The 7,694-nt window shown below is 34.2% G+C and overlaps 1 pseudogene; it reads left to right on the top strand.

Moving 5' to 3' along the window:
• Positions 1 to 6,180: 6,180 nt before the first annotated feature.
• LOC140969304 (wall-associated receptor kinase 2-like) lies at positions 6,181 to 7,676 on the top strand (annotated as a pseudogene).
• Positions 7,677 to 7,694: the final 18 nt, after the last annotated feature.

The raw sequence follows: 7,694 nt of genomic DNA, 5'->3' as shown, positions 1-7,694 counted from the left end.
AAACATGAAGAATTCGAAAATCATAGAAGAATCATGCAACCGACACTTCGAAAACGCAGCACATCTACCGAAAAATCAGCGACCTTATAAAATTCCTTGCGCCTCAATGAACCGTTGGATCGGGCTTAAACTTTTACAGTATGTTCATAAGTACGTCAAATAAATTATGAACGGTGGAGATCGAGTTTAGAAGTCTTTTTGACCTGCTTATATACGAAAAACCGCATGTATGTTGTTCCCGCATAAAATTTGAGTAGTTTTCTTGCGAAGGCTAAAAACGAAAAACTAACCGTTGGATTCGGCCGAAATTTGGATATGATGTTCGAAACATATGGAAGAACATTCTGAACTGTAAAGATCGGATTCCGAGTACCCAAGCAAGAGAAACGAATTTCTGAACTTGGACGTAATTTTGATGACTCATGCTGAATTTTTGGAGAGGAATTTCGAAAATAATGGAGAGAAAACTCGAAAATTGAGGTGTAAATTCTGAATGAGAGCTTCTCCGAGGTGACTGCTATCCTGATAGTATATTATCCTCGCGTTTTGAATTTCATATCAAACTTGAATCTAAGATAATTATCATATCTTATCTATCACATTATCCTTATCCAAATATCCATATCATCTCAAATCTTATAACTCTATCTGTTATAATATTTATCCAGGTATATCAAATCTTATATCTTTATCTGGTAAAAATCTATATCATCTCAAATCTTAGATCTCTGTCTGGTATAACCTTTCCAACTTTGAATTTATATCTAAAAAATTTGCATTCTTATATCCAAAAATTTCTTATTTAATTTCTTAGATCATGGTCTATTTATTTATCCCAAGTTCAAAATATATGCACAATATTATCTTAAATCTTGAGCTCAAAAATATTGTACATGATATAATTATCCACACAACTTTAGATAATCTTGCAATCTTACATCTTAAATAATGAGATAGATACCCAAAGATTGAATAATCTTAGCACATTTAAATTACAAAAATATTATCACGATTGAAAAATCTTGGGTTTTACATCCCTCCCTCCTTATGAGAAGTTTCGTTCTCGAAACTTGGGTTGGTTTGGTTTGGGAAAAGGTACGGGTATTGCTCACGCATTTTCTATTCTCGTCGTCAAGTGACTTCTCTTTCAATATGACTATAAAATCGTCTACCCTAATCATATTCCAATGATTCTTGTCAGACATCTGAATAACTAAAGTGTTAACTTACTCATACTTTCAATTGTAACTGTAACACCATATTTTCTTATTATTACTTCTATTACTTGATCCAATGATATCACTTCTATTGAACCAGAATTATTAGAATCATTGGTTCTATAAAAACTTATTGTAACCCAATAGTCGCATATCTCATAATCATAATTTGATAAATTATTTGTCTTATGAAAGAGGAAAACCCAAATAAAAACATTTTGAATCCAAATGTAGCCCGATAATGTAACTCTAACTGAAATCCAAAAATTCAATATCAACTTTTCCATTGAACTTTTAATATAAAGACTAGTCTCATAATCAATCCAATATAAATCCCAAAAATCATTTCTTAAATTTTATATCAACCATGTAATGCAAACACTAGTTCCCAATTATTTTTATTGTTTCATATCCAAACGCTTGTAATAATGTAAAATTCCCAAACGTCAAACTATAACCCAATACGATCAACCTTAAGTAAACCTCAAAAGTATTATCTTAAAAGATAAAAATCAAAATTCCAATTGATCGTTTCACATAAACTTTAATCTCAAATTTTCTTTTCTTTTTCTCATACTAAATCTTAATTTCCCATCAAGACCATGAAACTGATTTTGCTTAACGATTTCTCAAAGCTCGGTGTGCTGATAGTGAGGCGACAATCATCTTACCCATGTTTTTCCGACTTAAACTATCAGCTATCTCGTTCGCCTTGCCTGGAAGGTAGCTTATCGTTACATCAAAATAATTTGTATCCATCATCTCTGCCTCATGTTCAATTCTTTCCCCGTGAATAAATACTCGAGGCTCTGATGGTTAGTGAAGATCTCACACTTGGCATCGTAAAGGTAATACCTTATATTCATTAATGCAAAAACTACTGCGGCTAACTCAAGGTCGCGGGTTGGGTAATTTTGCTTATACAGTTTCAATTGTCTTGATGCAAAGGAAATTACTCTTTTTTCTTGCATGAGCACATATCTTAGACCTTTCTTTGACGCATCTCTGTAATTGAAGAAAAATCCTTGCCCTCATCAGGCAGCACTACCACTATTGTGGTTGCAAGTTTCCTCTTTAAGGTTTCAAAACTTTTCTCACATTCTTTGCTCCAATTTAATTTAGCGTTCTTTTGTGAGTTTTGTAAGCTGTATTGCTATCAAGGGAAAACCTTGGACAAATTCCCGATAACATCTCGTCAATCTTAAGAAGCTCTAAATTTCTGTCTTTGTCCTTGGTCTTGGTCATCCTGTGATTGCTTCGGCTTTCTTAGGATTCGCAAATACTCATGTCTCACATATTATGTGACCTAAGAAGGTAACGTTCTGTAGCCGAAACTCACCTTTATTGAACTGGAATACAATTCTCTCTCCATTGATCTATGAAAAGTGAAATGGAGATGTTCTTTGTGGTCTTCTTCACTTGGTGAGTAAATGAGGATCTCTTCGGTGAACACCGCTAAAACGTTTGTCAAATAATGGCTTGAAACCATGTTCATTAGATCAATGAAGGCTGTCGAAACGTTCGTCAAGAAAAAAATGCATTACTGTGAACTCATAATGCATGTACCTTTTTCGGAAGGCTGTTTTGGGAAAATTTTCAGCCCTAACCTTCAATTGGTAGTAGCCTGTTCTCAGGCCGAGTTTGGAGAAGTTGTAACTTCTTTAAGTTGATCGAAAAGATCATCTATCATTGGAAGAAGATATTTATTCTTGATTGTGATCTTATTGAATTCTCTATAATCTATACACAATCTCATACTTCTGTCTTCCTTATTCACAAACAGTACTGGAGTTCCTTATGGAGACGTACTTGGTTGAAATTGCTTCTTGTCTAGCAATTCTTGGAGTTGTTTTTTTAGCATCTAGAGTTTAGCTGGCGTCATTCGGTATGATGCTTTGGAATTGGTGCAACACCGAGAACTAGATAGATTTCGAACTCAAACTCGTGATCCGAGACTATCCCAGTTAATTCTTCCGAAAAAAAACGTCCGAGAATTCCTGCACTATTGGGGTATCTTCCAACTTGAGCTCAATTTCTTCTGCACTTTGTTCACCATTACTAGGTAAATTCTTCCCCGATTTTATGGATTTCCAAGTCTGGAAAGCAAAAAGAATGTATTTCTATCTTTTGGCATTTCCATGATACCTAATTTCTTCTTGGTTCGCGGTTTGGAGTTTGAAATTCTTACTCCGGCAATCTGCTATTGCACTGCTATTAGATAACAAATCCATCTACATGATGACATCGAAATCTACCGAAGTGCTTTGAATCAAGTCGGCACTGAATATATGCGTACTGATACTGATTTTATTCTATCTTGAAATTTTCATGATTACTATCTCAAAACTTAAAACCCATATAAAATCTTGGAACTTAACTCAATATCAATCTATAGCCTATTAATTTAAATCCCAAAAATTATAACTCAGTCTTCATAAAATAAAATCTTATTCAACCTTGTACGAATGAAATTAATCCTCAATTAATTCTTGTTCTACATCTTACTTTCAACAAGACAATAATCTTAGATAGCTCCAACAAAAACTATTTTTATTTAATGTCTTTCTCCTTGAATCGTTCTTAGTACCGTAACAAAAGTCAAAATTTATTAGGCTATATTTTCCTCAATATCCAACAATATCTCATAACTTATTTTATTCAAATAAGGTCGTAATCTACTAGTTATTCCAAAATAATATAAATTACTAAATCTTAAGATATTGTCTCCAAACTCATTTAAATAAGATATTCCAAAATCATACATATTTAAAGTTAATGCTTAGCATTCTTAAGAACCCAAATTAATGTTCACACAGTTAACTATTGTCCAAAAATCAACTTCTATATTGGAATATTCAAAACTTATTATAACTCTTATATCAGATTTTTACATACTAGTTTTTTTTTTCATAAATAATTTATTGTCCCCAAATCAAATATTTCATCTTTAAGTCAGAAGCTTAAGTCAACTCATCTCAGATAGATATAATCCCAACAATATAGGCCAATACTAATTGTTTCCTTAATCCAATTCTATGAAAATCCGATAAGCATTACAAGAAACGCGTTGAACGAGATTTTTCGAGAAATTTTCCAAAAATGAAAAGTTCAGAAAAAAACATATGAATTGAAAAACATATGTCGAGAGGCGTTTAGAACAACTGATGGAATTGAATTTGGAATTTTCTTCAAAAAGTTATAGGATATACGAAACTTTCTTAAAACGGAAAAAAAAAAACACGGTTTCGGAGGACTAAACGAAGAAAATTCGCGTTTACGAACTATGCCTCACAAACTTGTGAATATTACTAATTGGGTTGTTCTGAAGGGGACCACATCAGCTCTTTGCATAATTTTGCCGATTTTTCTTTTTCCGTAAAATTTTCCTCACCTGGATTATGAACCTGGCGGCTCTGATACCACTTAAATGTCACGCCCCGAGACCGAGGTTAGTCGACACCGGCGTTATTCAACAATCACATAATTGCTAAACAACAAGCCTCGTAGTACAATATAAATCGAAACCAGTTTATATCATAAATACCATAAAAATGGAATCGTCTTTATAATAGTAACTCTGAAAACGATAAAAATCTGCGGAAGCGTTTATAAGTTGAATTAAAAACTCACAAGAACATATTCTTAATTAAAATTCTTCATGCGTCCACTATCAGTCCCAAAATTGATGTATGATTCTTCTTTCTCTATTTTTTCATCTGATTTATCTTGGGAGGGTAGAGTAAGGGTGATATGGTCGTCACTCAACAAGTGGGGGTCGTTCGAGCACAATATAACAAATGCATAATTTCGAAAATCACATGACTTGCATAACATCATTCATAGCACATGCATAACATTGACCAGACACTGAGATTCCTCAACTTTCTATGGTTTACTGATATCAGTCCCTAATTTTTACTCCTCTAAGGGGGCGAGGCCGAATCGGTTATATCCCCACCGTATGAGGGTCATATCATGGTTGGGATTCCCTCACATATATAGTCGAATCCTCACAGTGTCCAAAACCACATGACAACCAACACAAGAATGGAGTAGAAGAAGAAGGAGTACTCGACCGTATTTTCATAAAAACGAAGAAACATGCATAACGAATTTTAATCTTTAAAACAAGCCCACTTACCTTAATCCTTGAAGAAAAACATGAAGAATTCGAAAATCATAGAAGAATCATGCAACCGACACTTCGAAAACGCAGCACATCTACCGAAAAATCAGCGACCTTATAAAATTTCTTGCGCCTCAATGAACCGTTGGATCGGGCTTAAACTTTTACAGTATGTTCATAAGTACGTCAAATAAATTATGAACGGTGGAGATCGAGTTTGGAAGTCTTTTTTACCTGCTTATATACGAAAAACCGCATGTATGTTGTTCCCGCCTAAAATCTGAGTAGTTTTCTTGCGAAGGCTAAAAACGAAAAACTAAACGTTGGATTTTGCCGAAATTTGGATATGATGTTCGAAACATAAGGAAGAACATTCTGAACGGTGAAGATCGGATTCCGAGTACCTGAGCAAGAGAAACAAATTTCTGAACTTGTACGGAATTTTGATGACTCGTGCAGAATTTTTGGAGAGGAATTTCGAAAATAATGGAGAGATAACTCGAAAATTGAGGTGTAAATTCTGAATGAGAGCTTCTCCTATTTATAGAGAGGTGACTGTNATCTAAAAAATTTACCTACTTATATCCAAAAATTTCTTATTTAATTTCTTAGATCATGGTCTATTTATTTATCCCAAGTTCAAAATATATGCACAATATTATCTTAAATCTTGAGCTCAAAAATATTGTACATGATATAATTATCCACACAACTTTAGATAATCTTGCAATATTACATCTAAATAATGAGATAGATACCCAAAGATTGAATAATCCTAGCACATATAAATTACAAAAATATTATCACGATTGAAAAATCTTGGGTTTTACAATACAACTCCTGAACAAAGTCATGAAGATCAAAAGCATGCTCCCTGAATCTATAATCTTTATTTTTTTGTACCTTTCACTGTCATTTGCTGGTCATCCCCTTTCCAATGTAGCAAAACCTGGCTGCGAAGCCAAGTGCGGAGATATAAGTGTTCCGTTCCCTTTCGGCATTGGCAACAACTCAGGTTGCTCCATAGGACTCTGGTTTGACATGAATTGTGATGATTCTGTCACCCCGCCTAAACTCATGATTACATCTTCTAATCTTGAGGTTGTCAACATAACTGACAACGAAATACGGATAAAAAAACTTGGTCTCTGAAGTATGCTACTCGAAATCAGGCAATATCACTAGGCAGAACACGGCAAAGTTCGACCTGACAGGGTCTCCCTACAGTTTTTCTGAGTACAATAGATTTACAGCAGTGGGTTGCGACGATGATGCTATGATTATTGGCACCAACAGCATGAGCTTAACAAGCAAATGTTATTCAGTTTGTTCACATCACGATGATTTATTTGACGGAGATTGTACTGGAATTGGCTGCTGTCAAACTCTGATTCCAAAAGGTTTAAAGAAAATTACCTTGGAACTCACGAGTATGAAAGTTCATACAAAAGTTTGGAGTTTTGATGCTTGTGGGTACGCTTTTCTCGGGGATCATGATGTATATAAGTTTCGGGTTTCGGATTTCTCGGATGAGAATTTTAAGAACAGGACAATCCAAGAAGTCCCTATTGTACTTGATTGGGCATTTGGGAGTTGGAATTGTCAGATAGCTGAAAAATCTGCTGATTTTGCTTGTAGAGAAAATAGTGTTTGCGTTGATTCAAGCACAGGTCGTGGCGGATACCGATGTAATTGTGCAGCCGGATATGAAGGCAATCCGTATCTTAGTCCAGGCTGCACAGGTTAGTTTATATTTCTCTAATTTTTGTATAAATATACTCTTCTAGTAAGACATTGCCCTGATTTGCAAGATACAAAACAAAACATGATGTGCTCTTATCTTGATTTTTTTTCACTATTTGCATGTTACCAGTTGCTTGCTTCTCCTATTTAATATACATTTCAATATATAGCTTTATTCAAGAAACATAAAGTTCCCCGATTGGTTCACAAGTCTCTACCCCAAAGTACTGATGGAGATACGAGGAATGACAGCAATAAAAAAAAAAAACAATAACTTGCTTTTATTGTCTATTCAACTTAATTAATTTCCATCATCCTAGCTAACTCTATGTTTAAGTTTCAATAGCTAGCTCTTTCCCATTTTAAGCATCCGAGTCTATAACAAGGGATGCACCTGATCGAGTGTTCATGTCATGTATAGCTGTTAGGTCTCCGTGTTTGCAGCGTAGACGTTGCCATAAGAAGACGAGATCTGCATTTTATGTGTTTGAGAAATGTATAAAGATCAAGACACACCAAAATTAAAATGGATCAATGATGATGTAATTTTTTTTTAAAATAAAAAAAAAACTATTTTAGATCTAATTAAATATAAGTGACTTTTCAAA

This window comes from Primulina huaijiensis, unplaced genomic scaffold (assembly GCF_012295235.1).
Source record: "Primulina huaijiensis isolate GDHJ02 unplaced genomic scaffold, ASM1229523v2 scaffold40617, whole genome shotgun sequence".
In the NCBI taxonomy this organism is placed as follows: domain Eukaryota; kingdom Viridiplantae; phylum Streptophyta; class Magnoliopsida; order Lamiales; family Gesneriaceae; genus Primulina; species Primulina huaijiensis.
This window is presented reverse-complemented; position numbering and strand designations above follow the sequence as displayed.